The sequence below is a fragment of the Aquarana catesbeiana genome, linkage group LG08 (assembly GCF_042186555.1).
Source record: "Aquarana catesbeiana isolate 2022-GZ linkage group LG08, ASM4218655v1, whole genome shotgun sequence".
In the NCBI taxonomy this organism is placed as follows: Eukaryota; Metazoa; Chordata; class Amphibia; order Anura; family Ranidae; genus Aquarana; species Aquarana catesbeiana.
In genome coordinates, this window is record NC_133331.1 from 301,110,201 (window position 1) to 301,133,760 (window position 23,560).

At 41.8% G+C, this 23,560-nt stretch overlaps 1 pseudogene; it reads left to right on the forward strand.

Annotated features, from left to right (window-relative positions):
* The first annotated feature begins 395 nt into the window (after window positions 1-395).
* On the forward strand, window positions 396-22,858 carry LOC141104970 (uncharacterized; annotated as a pseudogene).
* Window positions 22,859-23,560: the final 702 nt, after the last annotated feature.

The following is a 23,560-nucleotide window of genomic DNA, read 5'->3' on the forward strand; positions in this document are numbered from 1 at the left end:
TTATATATTTTCACACTAGAAAATGGGACAATTGCATCAATAATTTACACAAGTGCACAAGATCAATCACGATTAAAGAGACTGCAATTAAATTATTCACAAGTTGGTATTATACTCTGGTTAAAATTCATGCCATTTTCCCCCGATACTCCTCAGACATGCTTTAGAGGTTGCAATTCCACAGGTTCATTCTCACACATTTGTTGGGAATTGTGAGAAGGTAACACATATATGGAAGCAATTAGAAAAATTTGCTTTTAACATTTCAGATAGTAGTATAAACCTCACTCTCCACAACTCTCTCCTATTTTCCCCTATTATTGGACTCACCACCCATAATATGAGACTGAGCCACACAATATGTGTAGCAATACACTGGTTGATAGCATTCCATTGGAAATACTCATCAGTTTCTCTAACATATTTGAAAACCAGAATTAACAACATTAATCTTATGGAAAAAAATATTCCACACATTACAGAATACTAATCATTTTTATAATAAAAAATGGGACCCATGGCTTAACCTTTCCAATCTCCTTTTCAACCCTGAATGACATTACCAGGAATCGGAGTCCAAAAAAACAATATAAGATATGTATATATATATAACAATCATAGAGATTAATGTTAACATGTTAACTTACTAAAACAAAATATATCTATCAACAATCACACAATATATTTTAATCATCATTATGTGTAAACTACCTGTATTGTACTTTTTATGGCATATGACAAAAGCTTTTTGTACCACCTTTTTGTACCCAATAAAAATAGTTAGTGAACAAAAAAAAAAGAAGAAAAGAAAAAAAAAAAGGCTGCAGTTTTAATATTCTCCACAAGGTGGTGATCTCACTTATTGTCAGTGGAACGCAGAGACAGGAAGTGACGTCATCTACCAACAGAGTCCTAAAGACAGGAAGTTCGCCGAGCAAGGAAAACTTGCAGGAAGTAGAGGGAGATATTCCTGCAACCGGCAACAGAGGAGGTAATAAGATCTTATTTTATTTTTACACCCAGTAACCCCTCCGTCATGTCCTTCCTCTTCCTCCATAGTCACTGTGATCTCTTTTATCTCCAGAAGATGCTGATATACACTTATATAGAGTATTGTAATATTTACATAAATACATCCTACATATGGAACCATTTATCCAACTGTCCATCCAGAGCCTCTGGTTTATAGACCAGATACATCCTAAATATAGAACCATTTATCCAACTGTCTTTCCAGAGCCTCTGGTTTATAGACCGGATACATCTTAAATATAGAACCATTTATCCAACTGTCTACCCAGAGCCTCTGGTTTATAGACCAGATACATCCTAAATATAAAGCCATTTATCCCACTGTCCATCCAGAGCCTCTGGTTTATAGAACGGATACATCCTAAATATAGAACCATGCAGCTGAGAGCTATCAGAAATTATTGTTTATACAACCATTCCCTGCTGTGATGATATGATTTATTTTAAAAAATTTGAGAGAAAACATTGTAAAAAAATAAAAAATAAAACAAAACCTTACACTATGGTGACATTGTACCGCACCAATAATTGTCCCCAATCACCACCACCTACTCACAACAACCCTGATCACTGCTACACCAGTCAAAGTGTCCCTGATCACCGCCATACCAGTCAAAGTGTCCCTGATCACCGCCACACCAGTAATATTGTCCCTGATCACTGCCACACCAGTCATATTGTCTCTGATCACCGACACTCCAGTCCTATTATCCCTGATCACCGCCACTCCACTCCTATTGTCCCTGATATCTGCCACGTCAGTGGCAGTGTCACTACGCCAGTGTAAGCCAGCAACGGTGTTCCTCATTGTCACCACATCAGTCCCAGTGTCACCCAACCAGTATAATTCAGCAACAGTGTTCCTGATCACCGCCACACCAGTGCATTGTTGCCTCTACCCGCCAACTGTTATGACTCTGGCCTGTCTATTGACCACATTTCTGCATGTTTCCTGGACCAATTCTTTGCCTGCTTGATGACCATGTATTTGCCTGTCACCTGAACTGACCCATCTGCATGCTCAACTGACTATGTTCCTGTGAGTCACCAGTCTCAGCCATCCCCTGGAAATGCTATAGGTGCTGTAGGTGAAGCTACAATAAGCTATATTCCCTGACCACTCATATAGAGGTGACCAGTACAGTACATTGGTCTTTATACAATTGGTTGATTTGTATGATACACAAGATACAACGTCCGGTATATATTCAACCCAGCCGGTGAAGAATTCTCACACATGTGGTATCGCCATACTCAGAAGGAGTAGCAGAATGTGTCTTGGGGTGTAATTTTAAGTACATCCATGCTGTGTGCGAGAAATATATTATCAAATTGACAGTTTTGGTAAATGTAGCACCTTCCTAGGTAGGTGCTAGCAGAGAGTATAGTTTGTTGGTCTTTCTGCTTACCAGGAAGTCTTCCAGGTAAATTTGGGTGCTCTCTGCCTACCAGGGAGCAAGGATCCATTGATGGGGTCTGCTCATGGTGCTCAGATGCTGCTCGTGTTGTCTGAATATTTCACACTAGTCCAATAGGATGGGGCATATTGGATAGTGAGAGGAAACCTGACAAGTGAGAGCATAGGCATAGTTACAGCCCTGGCCATTGGCAGAGGAAAGTGCCTCAATGCATGCTGGGTGACCGTATATATGCCAAGGGCACATATGCTCAGGGTCTTGGGTTGGAGAGCGGGGTCCCAGAGGGAGGGGGTGACTGCCCCTCCTCTGCGCAGGCGACATGTAGCCTAGGGTGGTCGACCTGAGGGCCTGAATCTGAGTAAAGCTTCAACCCAGATGTCCTGCAAAGCTGACTGGAAGGGAGACATGCCATGAAGCATCTGTTCCTGCCTACTGTGAGTACAGATCTGTGTCTTGGGGCCTGTCCTGTGGGGGCCATCCCTTCAGCTAGTAGAGTCAGTGCATGGGTGTCAGCCAAAGGGAATGCTAGTGAGTGTCCTGAAAATAAAATTCATCAAGTCTGCTGCCAGAGCAAACAAAGGACTTATTTCTCCCATATGAGTGCAGTATGGTATAGCAGAGAGTCTGCTACCACATTAAACCTGGTGAGGCCAAGTGAGAGTTGTCTTCATCTGTAAATAGTTCCAGTTGGAGTATCCCACTATTCCCTTCTTTCAACAAAAAAATTCCAAAAAAACAAGCACCCTGGATTGATTAGTGGATAACGAGCAGATGACAGTATGGTTGGTGGTGTGAAAACACCTAGTAACTGGCAGCAAGTTAATCATGGAAAGGCCCAGGGAAGTCTACACACACACATGCTCAGGGGGCTTGTGTGTGTCTTAGCTGCAGGAATATGGGTTTCCCGTGCAAGCCTGACATCTGGAGCTTCTGGGCTTAGATTTTTGCACTCTGAATGCTTCTCTTTTCATGAACTAGTGATACAAAATTGCCCCCACAGTGCTACTTAAAAAAAAAAATTCTTTCCGCATTTTCCAAAAATTAAGTCTTTAAATTACTCACCATGCCTCCTAAAAAATACCTTGTGGGTGTTTCTGTCATCCTGTTGCTCCAGGGCCTTCACAAATGTGATAGGTAGTCACAAAATGTATCCCCCTAGAATGCCTAAAGGTGCTCCTTGGATTTTGGGCCCCTCTATGTGGCCAGGCTGTGAAACCCTCACACACATGTGGTATTGTCATACATGGGAGGAGTGCCAGAATATGTTTTGAGGTATAATTCTAAATATGTATATGATGCGTGTTAGAACTATCTTATTAATTGACAACTGTGTAAAAACAAAAACAAAAAAACATTACATTTTCTTTCTTGCATTTTCCAAAAATATTTGACAAATCATGGCTCACTCTGCTTTTCAGAAAATACCTTGGAGTATTTGCTTTCCGAAATGGGGTCATTTTAAGTGTTCCCACTCTCCTGGTGTTTAAGGGCCTCCAAAAATGTGATAGGTGGTCAGGAAAGTAGATGTGGAATGTATGCTCCTTGAAAACCCAAATGTGCTCCTTGGATTTTGGGCCTCTCTATGCATCTAGGCTGTAAAAAAGTCTCACACATGTGGTATCCCAATATTCAGGAGACATAGCAAAATGTGTTTTTGTAATTATAAATATGCCTATGCTATGTGTGAGAAATAACTTGTTAAAATTGCAACTTTGTGAAAAAAAACTATTTTTATTTAATTTCTTAATTTTCCAAAAAATTGTGCCAAAAAAAAATTATGTCGAAAAACTAACTAACTTGGACTGTCTACTTTCCAAAAAGGGGGCGTTTGTACTATCCTGGCAGATTTGGGATCAGTACATCAGGACTGATCTATTTTCAATTATCCCATAATTTGAAGACTATAGATTTCACACACAGTAGTATATGTTATACACTGATTTGGGTTATTTTTACCAAAGAAATGTAGCACAATACATTTTGGCCTAAATTTATGACAAAAGATTTTTTATTTGCAAAATTTATAACAGAAACTAGGAAAAAATTTTTTCTTCCAAAATTTTCTGTAATTTTTATGTCTTTTTTGGTCATATTGCAAGAAATAAAATAAAAAAGTGGTGAATAAATACCACCAAAAGAAAGCTCTATTTGTCTCAAGAAAATAATACATATTTAATTTGGGTACAGTGTTCCATGAGTAATTGTCCATCAAATTGTGACAGCGCTGAAAACTGGCCTGGGCAGGAAGGGGGTGAAAGTGCCCGGTATTGAGGTGGTTAAAAGAGGTTACAGTGCTAGAACTCTGGAGGAACTCTGTGCAGATATTATTCATCCCAGTACAGTCCAGATACTTCTCAGTTTATTATCCTAGTCTACAGAAAGTAGAGTCCTGTATAGATCAGTAGAAGGTGAGGAGGATTCTAGGAAGGTTGTAGTGATAATTGTTACTTTTCTCTCTTTACACAGGATTTAAAAAAAAAAAAAGAAGTAAACTATGCAGTCAGCCTATTACTACCCAACAGTTGTCTTCACAGGACATCACCCATCACAGCGCCTCCACCTCACTGCCTGACAACAGAGGCAACCAGTGCCAAGAAGATTCCAGAAGTCATTAACAAGATCATTGATCTGCTGACAGGAGAGGGGAGCAGTGCTGGGAATTCTGGGACATTATCCAGAAACAGACAAGGGATGTGTCTGGATGGTGACTGTATCATTGTGTGAGTCAGGTTCCTATAAGGTATCAGGATGTCACTGTCTATTTCTCCATGGAGAAATGGGAGTATTTAGAAGGACACAAGGATCTCTACAAGGACGTCATGATGGAGAATCAGCCGCCCCTCACATCACCGGGTAAGAGAAGACTTCATTGTACAGGAGATAGCAGTACGGAGGGTCCACCTAGATCCCCCATCATCTGATAAACACATAGAAACAATGTATTCAGTCTGTGTGTGTTTCCTACAGATGGATCCAGTAATGGGAACCCACCAGAGAGATGTCCCAGTCCTCATTATTCCCGGGATTCCAATCAGGAAGATCACAACTATGCACAACCTTATCGGGTAGGTGGGATGGAGCAACTAGAGCACCAAAAGGATTTTAAGCTATCTAAGGACATTCTTCTATGTAATCTCTTGCTCTTTTCAGAAACCTATCCTATCATCTTTGTGGTTTAGGGTGAAGAACTGAAAGGAATCAAAGTTGAGTTTAAAAAGGAAGAAGAAGAGATCTTGGTGAGGGGAAATGAGCAGTCTATGGAGGATGATAGTCCTCTGTACACCTGGGATTCCATAAAGGAAGATCACAACTATTCACGCCATAGTCAGGTAGATGGTCTCAGACATAGAAATCCAAAATAATTCTACAACTTTGAGATTGTTTAACAGTATATAATCTCTTATTCCTTTTTTTTTTACAAATGTATTCTATCATCTTTGGGGTTTAGGGTGAAGAACCAAAAGACATTAAAGTTGAGATTAAAAAGGAAGAAGAAGAAGAGATGTTGGTGAGTGGAGATCAGCAGTCTATGGAGGAGGGGGAGATGATTATGAAAATTAAACTGGAGGAATCTTGTCTACATATGGACACAAGTAAGTAACAAAACCACTAAATGTAACATCAACAACCACTAATCTAACAGTTTACATTTTCATTTTACTTTTGTTAGTATAAAGTATTTATTTACATTGCTACATAGTTGAGGAAACATATACTGTATGTCTATCAAAGTCACCCAAAAAAATGTGGTTCGTTTCAGCGGATGGGCAAATAAGACAATTAATTTGCCCGTTCAGCTAACAATAACAGCCAGAGTTTAATGCAAATCCTTTATTCCTAGCCTCATTCCTCGTATAAACAATGTATTTACATTGTCTCATCACTTCAGAAAAAAGTATATGTCTATCGAATTCACCCAAAGAGGAAAATAAGAAAAAAATAAAAATAAATCAGTGACAGTTGATCCAGGAGTAGGCAGAATACCCATATAAAGCTTGGCCTAGTTTTCTTTCAAGTTAAACCGGATCCTTCCTGATCCCAAATGCCAAGTTAATCAGTTCACTTCCTACAAGAATTACTATTTTAAACTTCCTGTCATTTATTCAGTAATATACTGAGCCCTCGAGAACCAGACTATTCCCCATCTGTACAACTCTTAAAACAAAACACCCGTTCCGTATACAGAGGTGAAACATTTTTTCTTCCAAATATGCACAATCTGTGCCGCCCATGTTCAAAATAAAGAGCATCATATCCTTCTGTACAGGAAAGACTGAGAATGCTTAACTGCTTACAGTAGGAACGTCATCAGCGTATCTACCCCACTGCCCAATCTATTGTTTATATTGTATACCATATAAAAGAATCATCTCTTGTCCTCATCAAAAGAAAGTAATCATATTTATTACTTTACCCAATGTTCCCAACAAATGAGGAGGAGCCACTGTACACCATATGAAAGGTCCATCTTCATTCCTCAATATAACGTCATGTTCCCAACAAATGAGGAGGAGATACTGTACACCATATGAAAGGTCAATCTCCATTCCTTAATATAATGTTATGTTCCCAACAAATGAGGAGGAGATACTGTACACCATATGAAAGGTCCATCTCCATTCCTCAATATAACGTCATGTTCCCAACAAATGAGGAGGAGATACTGTACACCATATGAAAGGTCAATCTCCATTCCTTAATATAATGTCATGTTCCCTACAAATGAGGAGGAGATACTGTACACCATATGAAAGGTCCATCTCCAATCTCCATTTCTCAATATAACATCATGTTCCCAACAAATGAGGAGGAGATACTGTACAACATATGAAAGGTCCGTCTCCATTCTTAAAGTAACAATGGCATCATTTCACAAAAAAATTTACTCTGAGTGATTTGGGTGTATTGTATCCTTTATCTGGTTTGTATTTTTCTGTTCTAATTGCACCCAATTCCATACCAGGACTCTTAGAACACATTTAATGCTAGACCAATATGTATGACTTCTGAATTCAAAGTTTAAATAATAACATTTATTGTGAAATTTCTTTTTGACAGGTGGACACAATGTCCGGAATACCTCTGAGGAACATCTCATTGTATCTCCAGATTATAAAGCAGAAGATAATAACATTGTACAATATTTTCCAGGAGGAAATCCCGTTACTCCAAATATACATCCCAGACCTTCCCAATTGGGGAGATCAATGGATCCCTCTAATCCTGAGGAATCTTCTGATGGATCACACACCAAGACTATAGGATCTCACAGTACAGATATTTCAATAGATCCTTCTAATCCCAAGGAATCTTCTTTAAGCCATGAAGGAGTTCACACAGATGAGAGTTCATTGTCATGTCCAATGTGTGGGAAACATTTCACAGAATACAGAGAATTTTTTAGGCACAAGAAAAGTCACATGATCAAGCAGCATCCATATTCATGTTCCGAGTGTGGGAAATGTTTCATTCAGAAAGGACTCTTTCTTGAACATCAGAGAAGTCATACGGGTGAACGTCCCTATTCATGTACAGAGTGTGGGAAACATTTCAATCGTAAAGCAAGTTTTCTTAGACACCAGAGACTTCACACAGGTGTGCGTCCCTATTCATGTTCAGAGTGCGGAAAATCCTTTATTCTGAACAGAGACCTTCGTACACATCAGAAAATTCACACGGCTGAGCGTCCCTATTCATGTTCAGAGTGCGAGAAATGTTTCCTTCATAATGCAAGCCTTCTTGCCCATCAGAGAATTCATACAGGTGAGCGTCCCTTTTCATGTTCGGAGTGTGGGAGAGGTTTCACTCAGAAGGGAAACCTTCTTCAACACCAGAAAACTCACAAAAGTGAGCGTCCGTATTCATGTTCAGAGTGTGGGAAATGCTACGTTGATAACAGAGACCTTCGTACACATCAGAGAATTCACAGGCGTGTGTTTCCCTATTCATGTTCAGAGTGTGGAAAATGTTTCACTCAGAAAGGAATCCTTCTTGCACATCAGAGAAGTCACACGGGTGAGCGTCCCTATTCGTGTTCTGAGTGTAGGAAATGTTTCGGTCAGAAATACTCACTTCTAATGCACCTGAAGATTCACACGGGTGAGCGTCCCTATTCATGTTCAGAGTGCGGGAAATCCTTCATTAATCAAAGTGGCCTTATTAGACATCGGACAATTCATACTGGTGAGCGTCCCTATTCGTGTTCCGAGTGTGGGAAATTTTTCAGTCAGAAATCTTCACTTTTAAAGCACCAGAAGATTCATACGGGTGAGCGTCCCTATTCATGTCCAGAGTGCGGGAAATGTTTCATTCACAACAGAGACCTGCTTAAACATCAGAAAATTCATACTGGTGAGCTTCCATATTCATGTTCAGAGTGCGGGAAATGTTTCATTCAGAAAAGAGCCCTTCTAGAACATCAGAGAAGTCACACGGGTGAGCACCCCTATTCGTGTTCAGAGTGCGGGAAACATTTCAATTTTAAAGCAAATTTTCTTAGACACCAGAGACTTCACACAAATGAGCGTCCCTAGTCATGTACAGAGTGCGGAAAATGCTTTATTCTGAACAGAGACCTTCGTACACAACAGAGAATTCACACGGATGAACGTTCCTTATTCATGTTCAGAGTGCGGGAAATTGTACTTTTGATGTTTTACGGAAGAAGCCGGCTTTTCATTGGTCCATCCAATAATGAATGCATTTATAGTTTATTTTCTTCAGTTATATAAGATTTTATGCTGATTCTTGTTTGTTTATTTTTTTTTTGTTTATTTCAGAAAATCAGAATTAGTGATTAATAAATAAGAACGCTCCGCACTTTCCAATACTTTGTTCTCAGATTTCTTTAACACCTTCCCGCACGACCTATAGCACAATGACAGCTGGGCGGGGGTTTCATTTGGACGTCCTTCAGAACAAGCTGATTATACTATCAGTTATCAGTTATTATCAGTGCCTGCCCATCATTGCCTGTAAGTGCTGCATATTAGTGCCTCCTCATCAGTGCTGCCTCATCAGTGGCCATCAGTCCCTCTTCATCAGTGCCCATCAGTGCAGCCTATCAGTGCCCATAAGTGCTGCATATCAGTGCCGCCTCATCAGTGCCCAACATTGCCTCCTCATCAGTGCCTCCTCATCAGTGCCCATTAGTCCCTTCTCATCAGTGCCACCTCATCAGTGCAGCCTATCAGTGCCCATAAGTGCTGTATATTAGTGCCTCCTCATCAGTGCCCATCAATGCAGCCTATCAGTGCCCATAAATGCTGCATATTAGTGCCTCCTCGTCCTTGCCCAACATTGCCATCATCATCAGTGCCTCCTCATTAGTCCCTCCTCATCAGTGCCCATCAGTCCCTCCTAATCAGTGCAGCCTTTCAGTGCCCATAAGTGTTGCATATTGGTGCCTCCTCATCAGTGCCTGCCCATCAGTGGCAATCAGTCCCTCTTCATCAGTGCAGCCTAAGTGCTGCATATTAATGCCTCTTCATCATTGCCCAACATTGCCTTCTCATCAGTGCCCATTAGTCCCTCCTCATCAGTGCCAACTCATCAGTGCAGCTTATCAGTGCCCATAAGTGCTGCATATTAGTGCCTCCTCATCAGTGCCCATAAGTGCTGCATATTAGTGCCTCCTCATCAGTGCCCATAAGTGGTGCATATTAGTGCCTTCTCATCATTGTCCAACATTGCCTCATCATCAGTGCCTCCTCATTAGTGCCCATAAGTGCTGTATATTACTGCCTCCTCATCAGTGCCCATCAGTGAAGGAGAAAAAAATACCTTTTTTTTACAACATTTTCTAACAGAAATTAAGAAAAACTTATTCTTTTCAACATTTTTGGTCTTTTTCATTTGTTTAGCAAAACAAATTAGAGTAAATGCCACCAAAACAAAGCTCTATTGGTCTTAAAAAAAAATGATCAAAAAACGTGGTTTTTGTACAGTGTCATTCATATAATTCAAAATGTGACAGCACTGAAAGCTGAAAATTGGCCTGGGCAGGAAGGGGGTGAAAGTGTCCGGTATTGAAGTGATTAATCACTATGGAGAAATTAGAAAGTCAGTCCATCCAAAAGAGAGATTTTAATGTTTGGTGGATGCTGGAGAGTTAATAGACCTGACCAACTTTTCTATCCCTTTGGGTTTTTTTTTTTAACTTCTTGTTGCCTGTCCACAGTAGTGATACAGCGAACGGGCAACAACTCCAGCCTGGGCAACGTACCTGTATGTCACGGCCTTTCTTCTTCCCAACCAGGGTCAATAGTACAGTGACAGTGTACAGTATTAGCATTGATCACTGTATTAGTATCACTATAGGTTTAAGTTAGTGTACCTCCCAGCCAGCGTCGGCTATTGGCAGATTGCCCACCATGCTGCCATAGTCCTACTATAAGTCACTGATCACCGCAATTACCAGTATAGCATCTATAGCTGTGTAAATTCCAGTATATATCCCATAGTTTGTGGACGCTATAACTTTCACTCAACCCAATTAACCTCTTGCCTACCAGGCACTTTTACCCCCTTCCTGCCCAGGCCAATTTTCAGCTTTCAGCGCTGTCACACTTTGAATGACAATTGCGCGGTCATCTGTAGCACCCTGTAGCTTAGGCTGGGAGCTCCTCACAAATTTACTTGCCAGGAGTAGTTATCCTGGTTGATTGATATCGATCCATTAATTTCTCTCCAAGTTTGGTCTTGTTGCACTTTTCTCTTCTACCGATAGGTGGCCGGGTACTTGGTGGTACTCAGGGCTTTTTTTCGCATACAATAGGTGCAGGAACTCCCCTTTTCCGAGTCACCCCTTTTCCCCGCCCCTACCCACCTCCGAGCACCGTCCCTCTGTTCCATCTCCTACCCACCTCCCAGTACCACCCCTTTTAGACAATACAGAACCAAGTATCATTTTGTGGTGATAAGTAATTTGTATGGAATTTGGTAATGATATCAAGAAAAGCAGTAAAATAGATCCCCTTCAGTCAGCAACAATAGATCCCCCTAACAACAATGTACCACCCACAACAAAATCTCCCCCCCCCAGCAAAAATAGACTCCCGGCAGCATCAACAGATCTCCGCACAGCCAGCATTAATAGAATCTCTGGCAGCCATCAACAATAGACCCCTCCCCCAGCAGTAGATCTTCTTCAGTAACAACTGACCCTCCAGCAACATAAGACCCACCCCTAGATAAGTGATAGGTGGTATGTCCTGTTAGATACGGCACCTCATCCCTGTTAATGAATATTCAAAAGGGAGAAATTGGGGGGGGGGGGGGTGGGATTATTACGGTGCCACAAATAAGTTGAACACTTTTATTATTAAAATCTTTTTCTTTTTTATTTTAATCGTATCAAAAAAAGTTAAAAAATGTACATTAGACATACATATATAGAAAATTACAAAGACAAAAAAGTACGATATATAATTCACAATAATAACCGTCACCAAGATGTTAAAGGGTGATCGCTGGTCACTAGTTCCCAACTAGTTTCGCCAAAACATTGGCTTCGTCAGGGGAATGTACGGATTAACACATGAAGTAAAAACACATGCAGGAACTCCGGGACACAAGGAGGACACCCCCAGGGCACTAAGAACACTTGTCACACTCAACCCTGTATTTGGCTACAGGGGAATCAAAAGGAGCCCTGATTATATGCAAAAAGAACATCCGTTGGTGCACGGGAAAAAGGAATTCACGGCGCAATGGTTGAATACAGGGATCACGAAGTTACGTATAGCCAAAAAGACAAAAGGGTGCATATAGCTATAAGCAAAGATGCAGACTAAACAGGAGATTCCGCCAATATATAGGCAAAATATTGGAACCTCCCCCACAATTCCTCAGATGGCATCAACTGTTTTGAGTGATCTCTAAACAGCGTCGCCTGACCGCCACACTTATCCCACAGCAAGACCCACCCCTAGCAACAATAGGTCCCCCACCAGCAACAACAGACCTCCTCAGCAACAATAGACCCCCCCCTGCAAAAATAGATCCCCTCCAGCTAGAATAGATCCCCCAGCAGTGAGCATCAATACCCTGCAGCACACCCCAGCACCCATTGCCATTACATACAGTCAGTCCAGGAGGTGCCAGAACTGCGTTCCCCCGTGTTCCCGCTGAAAAAAAGGCCTGGTGGTACTAGACACGAGAAGGACAACCCAAGGTCCGGTTATATGTATATGGGGTATCTCAATGGACAGGGGTTTTCTTGAATCCCTTGGCCTGCTGTGAGAACCTAAATATTCAGGTGAGGTCAGGTGATCTATGTTCTGTGCCACCTGGGCGGCTGTCTGGGTGGGCATGTGTCATACGGCCAGGCTGCTAGGCCGGAGATCGGGCCTATCCCGGGGGCATCAGGCTGCCAGGCTGTGTGAGGGCTTATCCAGAAGTAAGAGGGCAGCGCAGGGTTGGGATTGTGGCTTGCAATCCAACCAAAAGTGACGGTTCTGCTGGCCGTATAACCTGTCATGGTCGGAGGTAGAATAAAAGCTGTCGAACGGGCACGGTGGAGAATCTGGAAACTTCAGGCGGTGATCAAGTCAGGGACCCAACAAGCGGAGGTGACTCTTGCAGAGCAGCCTTGTGTGTCAAGCCAGGGACTGAACAGGCCAGTGGGGTGAAGCTTGAGAAGTATCTAGAGTGCCAATCTAGGGACCCAGCAGGGAAGCGTGGGCGACGCTTGAGGGTGATACCAAGATTGGAGGAGCTCAAGGGATTCAAAGTCAGTGAATCAGAGGGTCCAGTGAGAGACCGGGAGAGAAATAAAACCTCTTTTACATCCAAGAAGTGTCTGGCACCCAATGGCTTTCACCATCTTTGCAACCACTAGGCTTCACACCCCACTACATATTGAAGGATGTCAGCTATCTTTGGCCTGGAAAGTTCTCATTAGACTGGACAAGGCCAGAGACCTTGCTACATTTGACGCCAAACGTGGGGCTAAGGCGTTGTCCTTGCAGCAGTCGCCCATAGCAACCGGCTTCAGCTCCATTGGGATTTTGGCTGGCTCCGTGGGAAGGTGGCAAGTAACATTTACCCTTCTTATAGACTGTGTTGTCGTGTGTCCTATACCACTACAATGTGGGGAAGAACCACCAAGTCTCATTGCTCAGGGGAGAGGATCAGCCTGGTCTTTTGACACTTCCTGCCAGCACTGTGAGGGTTATTACAGGATCCAAAATATACTCCATTATAGTTTTGGCGCCGCAGCCGGAAGAAGGTGGGCGCCACAGTTCCCAAAGAACTTTTGCACCAATCCGTTGGCAGGGGGAGGAGTCTCTGCAGAGGAGGACGCATTACTGTTCGGGTCACCATCTTGGATCCTCATGCTGAGACCTCGTGGCCTGAAAGGAAACATGGCGCATCTGGGAGCGCCGAGGCTGGAGGTTCCTCAACCCATGATGGCTGAATACGACCCAGGAGAGATCACCAGTTACTTTGCCTCTGGAACCACGATTACTGACAGAAAGACAGAAAAGTTTATAAGCAGTTACATGGGATACAATTTCTTCGAACACTAGCATATGTAAGCTTATGCGCCGGAGGGTGAACATGTAAAGTATAATTAATACAAAACCAATAAAACAGGTTAACAAAGAGGACCGAAACATAGGGCCATTGTATGATGTGGGGTGTGCCTCCAGTCCACCCGCTCACCCCTAATGGGATCAAACTGTGAATGGGTGGGGGCACGTCTGTCAGATAACATTTCGTCCTTGACTGTAGCTAGAGGTGTGGTATAGGGAGTATGCAAGTAGTGTGTACTTCATGTCACTACCTACATTCACGTGAAAAATTAGTCTGATAAGAGAGTTGTAAAGGACATAATTTGTGGTAGATTGGTATGGGTTCAACTTCGGTAACAAGCTATAGATTGGAAGGTGAAAGGATATTCCATATAGATGGGCCATATGGTTGAGGGTAGATTTAGGAAAGTAAAGGGGTGAAAGGCCCAGGTGCGGGCATGTGGTGGGTCATAGTTCCTCGAGAGTTTGTGAATGGCAAGTGTCACTACACAATGCCTACTCCTAGTAGATCAACATGAAAGAGAAAGTGAGAGGGGAAGAGAAAGAGGGGGAGAAATTCTACCATAATGGTAGTGCGGTTTGTGGTCAGGAAATGTTTCTAATAGGTGGTAGGGTGCATTTATTAACAAGGCAATAACGGAGACTTGTCAAAGTCAGGAGGTAAGCAGTGCTTGACCCATGGTTGCCATATTTTGTCAAATTTCTTTATTTTATCGTTTTCAATAGCTGTCATTTTGGCGAAGACAAGGGCTCTATTCATCCTATGTTTGGCTTCAGCCACAACCAAGGTTTGGGATTTCCATGCCGTGGCTATGGTTTGTTTGGCTACAGTGGCAAGGTGGTGGATGAGTAATCGGAATTGAGTATAAGTTCAGCTGGTTTAAGGTTCAAAAGGGCTGTGGGTGGGTTGGAGAGAATTATCGGTTTCCAAGGCTTTGGAGGCCATAGCAAAATGTTTTTTCCAGAATTCTTGGGCGACTGGGCATTGCCACCATATGTGAATGTGGGTGCCCGGATCAGATCAACCCCGAAAGCAAGTCCCTGGGTATGATGGGACAAATTTTGTAATTCTAGCTGGTACTAGATACCATCGTGCTAGAACCTTATAAATGGTTTCAAGTGTCAAGCTATCTGGGGGAGGAGGATTTGGTGGCTAGCCATATGCTGGACCAATCTGGGATCTCGAATGTGCACTCCATGTCTTGCGTCCATTTGGTGGTGTAAGATGGTAGTGCAGCGTTTGGAATTGCATTAAGATGTTGATATAGGAGTGAAATCAGTCCTCTGATGTGTGGGTCATTCTTACAGATGTGTTCAAATAGTGTAATTTGGTTTAGTGGTGATCCCGTCTGGAGGAAGGGCATATAGAAATTTTTTACTTATAAGTAACAAAAGAGTTCAGTTCTAGGGAGTCCAAAAGTTTAGCATAAGGTTGGGAATGCATGGATACCATTGTTAGAGACTAGCATATGGAGTCTGAATAGGTTCGCGTTAGACCAGGCCGTGAACGCCGAAGGGGATTCCCAAGCTGGGTAAAAGGCAGGATTTCTGAGGAAGGAGAGTAGGGGGTTGTGCTGGGATTGGAGATTGCGGGTGCCCCTAAATTTGTCCCATATGGTTAGGGAGTGTTTAGTAATGGGGTTTGAGAGGTGAGCTCTGTCTTTCAGTGGGAGCCACAGCATATTAGCCACAGAAATAGGGTCTCATCCATCCTCCAGTTCTATCCCCGGACTCCTTCCATCCTTTAGTTCCTATCTCCAGACTTCTCCATCCTTCCTTCCCTATTCATGGATTCCTCCTTCCCTATCCCCAGACTCCTCCATCCTTCCATTTCAATTCATGGATTCCTCCTTTCTATCCCCAGACTCCTCCATCCTTCCATTTCAATTCATGGATTCCTCCTTTCTATCCCCAGACTCCTCCATCCTTTGATTCTTCCATCCTTCAGTTCTTCTGACTGCTTGAATTTGTTGATGAAAACCAGCAATTGTGATGCATCGCGGAATCGAATCGAATCTTTGACCTGATAATTGTAATTGAATCAAATCGTGAGACCACTGAAGATGTGCACCCCTACTGTACACCTGCTGTGCCCATTATGAGGGGTCCCCACCATCCCTGTGCTAAGCTCCCAGGTCTGTACACCTGCTGTGCCCATTATGGGGGCTTCCCACCATCCCTGTGCTGAGTTTCTGGGTCTGTACACCTACTGTTCCCATTATGGGGGGTCCCCACCATCCCTGTGCTAAGCTCTCGGGTCTGTACACCTGCTGTGCCCATTATGAGGGCTTCCCACCATCCCTGTGCTAAGTTCCCAGGTCTGTACACCTGCTGTGCCCATTATGAGGGGTCCCCACCATCCCTGTGCTAAGCTCCCGGGTCTGTGCACCTGCTGTGCCCATTATGAAGGGTTCCCACCATCCCTGTGTGCCCATTATGAGGGGCTTCCACCATCCCTGTGCTCAGTTTCTGGATCTGTACACCCGCTGTGCCCATTCTGAGAGGTTCCCACCATCCCCGTGCTAACTTCCCAGGTCTGTACACCTGCTGATCTTGACCTCAGCCTGATAAAACACTTTTGGGATGAATTAGAGTGGAGACTGTGAGCCAGGTCTTCTCATCCAAAAAAATGGTCAAACATTCCTATAAACTCCTAAACCTTGTGGATAGCCTTCCCAGAAGAGTTGAAGCTGTTATAGCTGCAAAGGGTGGGCCAACTCAATATTGAACCCTACAGACTAAAGCCTCGTACACACGATCAGATTGTTGGCCAACAGAGCGTCAGACTTTTGTCCGAAGGGCGTGTGCCAGGAACTTGTCTTGCATACTAATGGCACACAATTGTCGGCCAACAAATACGAACGTAGTGATGTACTACGTGGAATTTCAGCTCTTGACCGCCACCCTTTGGGCACCTTCTGCTAATGTCGTGTTTGGTGAGCAGTGATTCCAAGCATGCGTGTTTGTACTTTGGACTTTTGTGTGACGGACTTGTGTACACACAATACGAAAATTGTCCGCCGAAAATATACTAGCCTGCTATCCAACATTTGTTGGCGGAAAGTTGCACAACAATTGTCTGATGGAGCGTACTAACGGTCGGATTTTAGGCCAACACTCTGTAATCACACAATTCCCTGCCGAAAATCCGATCGTGTGTACGAGGCTTAAAGTGTAAGTAAACCCCCTATGGTTTTCAGCCAAGGAAGCTGTCATCTTTGCCTCTGTTTAAACTACAACTGCCATGATGCTTCCCATGTGATCAGTTATGACACCAACCATTGGATGGTTTGACAGTTTGGTTGAGAGCACAACCAATGGGAGTGTTACATTTCCGGCACGTGCCGTAAATTAAACGGTTTTCTGGATGGGTTTACTTCCGCTTTAAGACTGGGATGCCATGAAAGTTCATGTGTGTGTAAAGGCAGGCGTCCCAATACTCTTGGTAATATAGTATTTATCACACCAATGATGTGACTCATTTTATCCCACTGACACCAACAATGGGACTTATTCTATCCCACTGACACCAACAATTAGACTGTTTTTATCCCACTGACATCATTGATGTGGTTTATTTTATTCCGCTGACACCAACAATGGCAATTAGTTTATTCTATTAACACCAGCGATTGAACTTATTTTATTCCACTGACACCGACTACTGTATGTCGCGTAAGTGTTCATAGAAGGAATGTTTGAAACTCAAAAACAAATGTTTTTTCTGAACTATCTTTAGTGCTGAAGACCTTCTGCTTCAAACTGGGTCATAATTTATAGATATAAATATATTGTACATTTTTTTCAAAACAATGTTGTATCTCAGTTGTTAATTCATACTTCTATGTATTCTAAATTTTAACATACAACTAAAATTATTTAAAACATTTTTTTTTTTTTTTTTTATTGTTTGATTTTTTTTATTTGTATGTCATATCAAGAAACAAAACTGCAGAGCAAACCACGAAGCGGCAAAGTATTTAAAAACATAGGATGCACTTTATATTTTTTCCACAAGGTGGGGATCTCACTTATTCTCAGTGGAATGCAAAAACAGGAAGTGATAGAAGATACACACCGGAAGTGATGTCTTCTACAGACAGGAAGTGATGTCATCTACAGACAGGAAGTTCCTAGAACGAGGAAAGTATGTAGGAAGTATAGAGCAATATTCATGCAACCGGAGGCAGAGGAGGTAATAAGAATTGTTTTACATTTACAGCCAGTAACCCTCCGTTCTCTTCCTCCATAGTCACTGTGATATCCTTTAAATTCAGCAGAGAAGTTTGCGCTATTTTAATATGTACACAGATAAATCCTAAATATAGAGCCGTTTATCCAACAGTCTATTCAAAGCCTCTGGTTTATAGACCGGATACATCCTAAATATAGAACCATTTAACCAACTGTCCATCCAGAGCCTCTGGTTTATAGACCGGATACATCCTAAATATAGGACCATTTATCCAACTGTCCATCCAGAGCCTCTGGTTTATAGACCGGATACATCCTAAATATAGAACCATTTATCCAACTGTCCATCCAGAGCCTCTGGTTTATAGACCGGATACATCCTAAATATAGAACCATTTATCCATCCTCCATAAAGCTGTCTCGGGGTTGTTGGCTCTCATCACTGTGAGATAATGGACACCATGTCTTCTCTGGATCAGGATATGGGGAGGAAGAAGTTCTAATCCAGGCAGCAGAAGGAATGAACATCCCTAAAGTACAGAGAATAAGGGATAAATCTCCTGATTTTTGTGGTTTGGTGGAGGTGATGATGCAATTCTATACAGTATGTTAGCGGAGGATTGTTGATTCTCTTTGGCCCCTCACCATATGCCCCCAGATGCCCCCAGACCTATGTGTACAGTACATGTAGTGTTCAGAGACACTACTATGACGGGGCTCACAATATAGACATTTCCGGGCCACTGAACAGAACATGTGTCTACATATGCACATATATACTCGTGTCATGTCCACATATCCTCCATCATACATGGTCAATGATTCTCTTCAATTTCTATAAAGTGTCAGGATGTCACTGTCTATTTCTCCATGGAGGAGTGGGAGTATTTAGAAGGACACAAGGATCTCTACAAGGACGTCATGATGGAGAATCAGCCACCCCTCACATCACCGGGTAAGAGGAGACTTTATTGTAAAGGAGAGAGCAGTACAGAGGGTCCACCTAGATCCCCCATCATCTGATAAACACATAGAAACAATGTATTCAGTCAGTGTGTGTGTTTCCTTCAGATGGATCCAGTAATGGGAACCCACCAGAGAGATGTCCTCATCCTCTGTATTCTTGGGATTCCACACAGGAAGATCACACCATCCCTCACCATCATCAGGTATATGGGACTGAGAAACTAGAACTCAAATACGTTGTAGAATTCTAAGCTTCGAGATAACATTCTTCTGTCATCTATTGTTTTGTTTTTTTTACAAATCCATTCTATCATATTTGTGCTTTAGGGTGAAGAACTGAAACACATCAAAGTTGAGGTTAAAGTGGAAAAAGAAGAGAGGTTTGGGGATCAGCAGAGGAAAGAGGAAGAAGAAGAGACACTAATTAATGGAGCTCAGCAGTCTATGGGAGGGGGAGGTCCTCTGTATTCTTGGGATTCCACACAGGAAGATCACACCATCCCTCACCATCATCAGGTAGGTGGGACTGAGCAATTAGAACTCAAAAATATTCTAAGCTATGAGAGGACATTCTTCCATGAAATCTCTTGTTCTTTGTTTATAAAAGTATTTTATCATTTTTGGGTTTTAGGATGAAAAACTAAAAGACATTAAGGTTGACGACAAAGAAGAAGAAGAGATGTTGGTGAGTGGAGATCAGCAGTCTATGGAGGAGGGGGAGATGATTATGAAAAGTAAGCACGGAGAATCTTCTCTACATATGGATATAAGTAAGTAATCAACACTAAATGCAGAAACAGTTCACATTTTTATTTTACTTCTATGAGTATAAAGTATGTCTATGAAAGTCACCCTAAAGAAAAAGAAAGGTTTCAAAGAGGCAGTTGATCCACAGGACAGAATACCTATATACAGCTCGGCCTAATCTTCTTTAGATTCAAAGAATTACTGATTCCAATAGACATTTCCCTGGATCAACATTCTACAATGTTTTTCCTACAATTTTTAGTAGCCTTTTTTAGTAATAAGAAACCCATCCAGTCATTTTTTTTTAATAACATACCGAGTCATCGAGAACCAGGCAATCCCTCATCTGCACAGCATTAAAAACAAAGCACCCCTTCCTTATACAGAGGTGAAAGCTTTCTTTCTTCCAATTACATGCAATCTGCTCTTGTTCAAAGTGGAGAACATTGCATCCTTCTGTACAGGAAAAACTGAGAAACCTTATTACTGACAGTAAAAAAACCATCGATGTACCTACTTCACCGCACAATGTATTGCACACTATATGAAAAACTCATCTGTGGTCATCATCGGAAAAAGACAATTATATTTACCACACTGCCCAATGTTTCCAACAAATGAGGAGAAGATACTGTACACCATATGAAAGGTCCATCTACATTCCCTAATATAATGTCATGTTCCCAACAAATGAGGTGGAGATACTGTACACCATATGAAAGGTCCATCTCCATTCCTCTATATAACGTCATGTTCCCAACAAATGAGGAGAAGATACTGTACACCATATGAAAGGTCCATCTACATTCCCTAATATAATGTCATGTTCCCAACAAATGAGGTGGAGATACTGTACACCATATGAAAGGTCCATCTCCATTCCTCAATATAACGTCATGTTTCCAACAAATGAGGAGAAGATACTGTACACCATATGAAAGGTCCATCTACATTCCCTAATATAATGTCATGTCCCCAACAAATTAGGAGGAGATACTGTACACTATATGAAAGGTCCATCTCTGTTCTTAAGTATGGTGTATTTTTTAGTAATTAGGTAAATTAAGGTCCATCTCCTGTTTTAACAGTAACAAGGTCAACAATGCAGAATGTCACCCAGTGTGGTTTGGGGTTCCTTATATCTTTTATCTGGTTTGTGTTCATATTTTGCTCTCTCTTCTGATTGCACCCACTTGCATGACAAAGATCAATCAACATATATGACTCCTGAATGGAAGGTTTAAAAAATTCTTTTAACATTTATTGTAAAATTATTTCTCAGCAGATGACCATAATGTCCGGAATACGTCTGAGGAATCTTCTGATAAATCACATTCCAGGACTCTAAGATCTCACAGTAGAAATACTTTAATAGATCCGTCTATTCCTGAGGAATCTTCTTCAGGGCAGGAAGGAGATCACACAGAAGAGAGTTCATTGTCATGTTCAATGTGTGGGAAACTTTTCACAGAAAACAGAGACCTTCTTAAGCATGAGAAAAGTCACACTGGTGAGGGTACCTATTCATGTTTAGAGTGCCGGAAATGTTTCTCTGAGAAAAGTAGTCTTATTAGACACCAAATATGTCACACAGATCAGCGTCCATATTCATGTTCAGAGTGCGGGAAATGTTTCATTCGGAAAGCAAACCTTCTTAAGCATCAGATAATTCACACAGGTGAGCGTCCATATTCATGTTTAGAGTGCGGGAAATGTTTCATTCGGAAAGAAAGCCTATTAAATCATCAGAGAATTCACACAGGTGATCGTCCCTATTCATGTTCAGAGTGCGGGAAATGTTTTATTCAGAAAGGACACCTTGGTAAACATCAGAAAATTCATACAGGCGAGCGCCCATATTCTTGTTCAGAGTGCGGGAAATGTTTCATTCAAAAAGAAAGCCTTCTAAAACATCAGGTAATTCACACAGGTGAGAGTCCATATTCATGTTCCGAGTGCGGGAAAGGTTTCACTGAGAAAAGAAGTCTTTTTAGACACCAGAGGTGTCACACAGGAGAGCGCCCATATTCATGTTCAGAGTGTGGAAAATGTTTCACTCAGAAAGGAGACCTTCTTACACACCAGAGATATCACACAGGTGAGCGTCCCTTTTCATGTTCAGAGTGCGGGAAATATTTCACTGCGAAGAGAAAACTTCTTATACATCAAAGAAGTCACACGGGTGAGAATCCTTATTCATGTTCAGAGTGCGGGAAATCTTTCACTGAGAAAAAAAGTCTTATTAGACACCAGAGATGTCACACAGGTGAGCGTCCCTATTCATGTTCAGAGTGCGGGAAATGTTTCACTCAGGAAGGATGCCTTCTTAAACATCAGAGAATTCACACAGGGGAGCGTCCATACTCATGTTCAGAGTGTGGGAAATGTTTTATTCAGAAAGGAAACCTTCTTCAACATCAGAAAATTCACACAGGTAAACGTCCCTTTTCATGTTCAGAGTGCAGGAAATGTTTTACTCAGAAAGGAGACCTTCTTAGACACCAGGAAACTCACATGGGTGAGCGTCTCTAACTATGTTCAGAGTGTGGGAAATGCTTCACCCCGAAAGTAATACTTCTTAGACGCCAGAGGATTCACAAAGTTGAACGTCTTTATTCATGTTCAGATTTCGTGAAAAGTTTCATTCAGAAAAATACTCTTGTCTTGATTCACATGAGTTTGAGTGTGTTCCTCATCTGTGTTTAGAGTGCAGGAAATGTTTCAGTTACAGAATTTTTTTTATTGCACACCAAAGAATTCAGGCAAGCTAATTTCTTCTTCTTCAGTCGTGCAACACTGTACCCAAATAAACGTTATATAATTTTTTTGAGACTGATAGAGCTTTCTTTTGGTTGCGTTTCTTCACCACTTTTACTATATAAAAGAAAAAAAGACCAAACGTTTTTAGAAAAAAGTTTGTTTTTTGTTATAAAATTTTGCAAATAAAGAACCATTCTTCATAAATTTAGGCCAAAATGTATTCTGCCCCAAATCCAAGGAGCACCTTCATTCTTTCAAGGGGCATAAATTATGCATCACATTTCATGGCTACCTATCCCATTTTTGGAGGCCCTGGAGCACCAGGACAGTAATGGCACCCACAAAATGACCATATTTTGGTGAGTAAACACCCCAGGGTATTTTTTAAGAGGTATGGTTAGTCTTTTGAAGATTTTATTTGTCTGCCACACGTTTTTGGGAAATGGGGAGCTGTCATATGTTAATGTAATAAGATATTTCTTACATGCAGTATGGGCATACTTACAATTTCACCCCAAAAACCCATTTTTCAACTCTTCCCAAATATGGGGATACCACATGTGTGAGGCGTTTTTGCAGCCTACATGCATTGAGGGGCCCCAAATCCAAAGAACACCTTCATTCTGCCAAGGGGCATAAATTATGCATACAATTTCCTGGCTACCTATCATGTATCTGGAGCACCAGGACAGTAATGGCACCCACAAAATTACCACATTTTGGTGAGTAAACACCCCAGGGTATTTTTTAGAAGGTATGGTGAGTCTTTTGAAGATTTTATTTGTCTGCCACAAGTTTTTGGGAAATGGGGAGCTGTCATACGTTAATGTAATAAGATATTTCTTACATGCAGTATGGGCATACTTACAATTTCACCCCAAAAACTCATTCTTCAACTACTCCCAA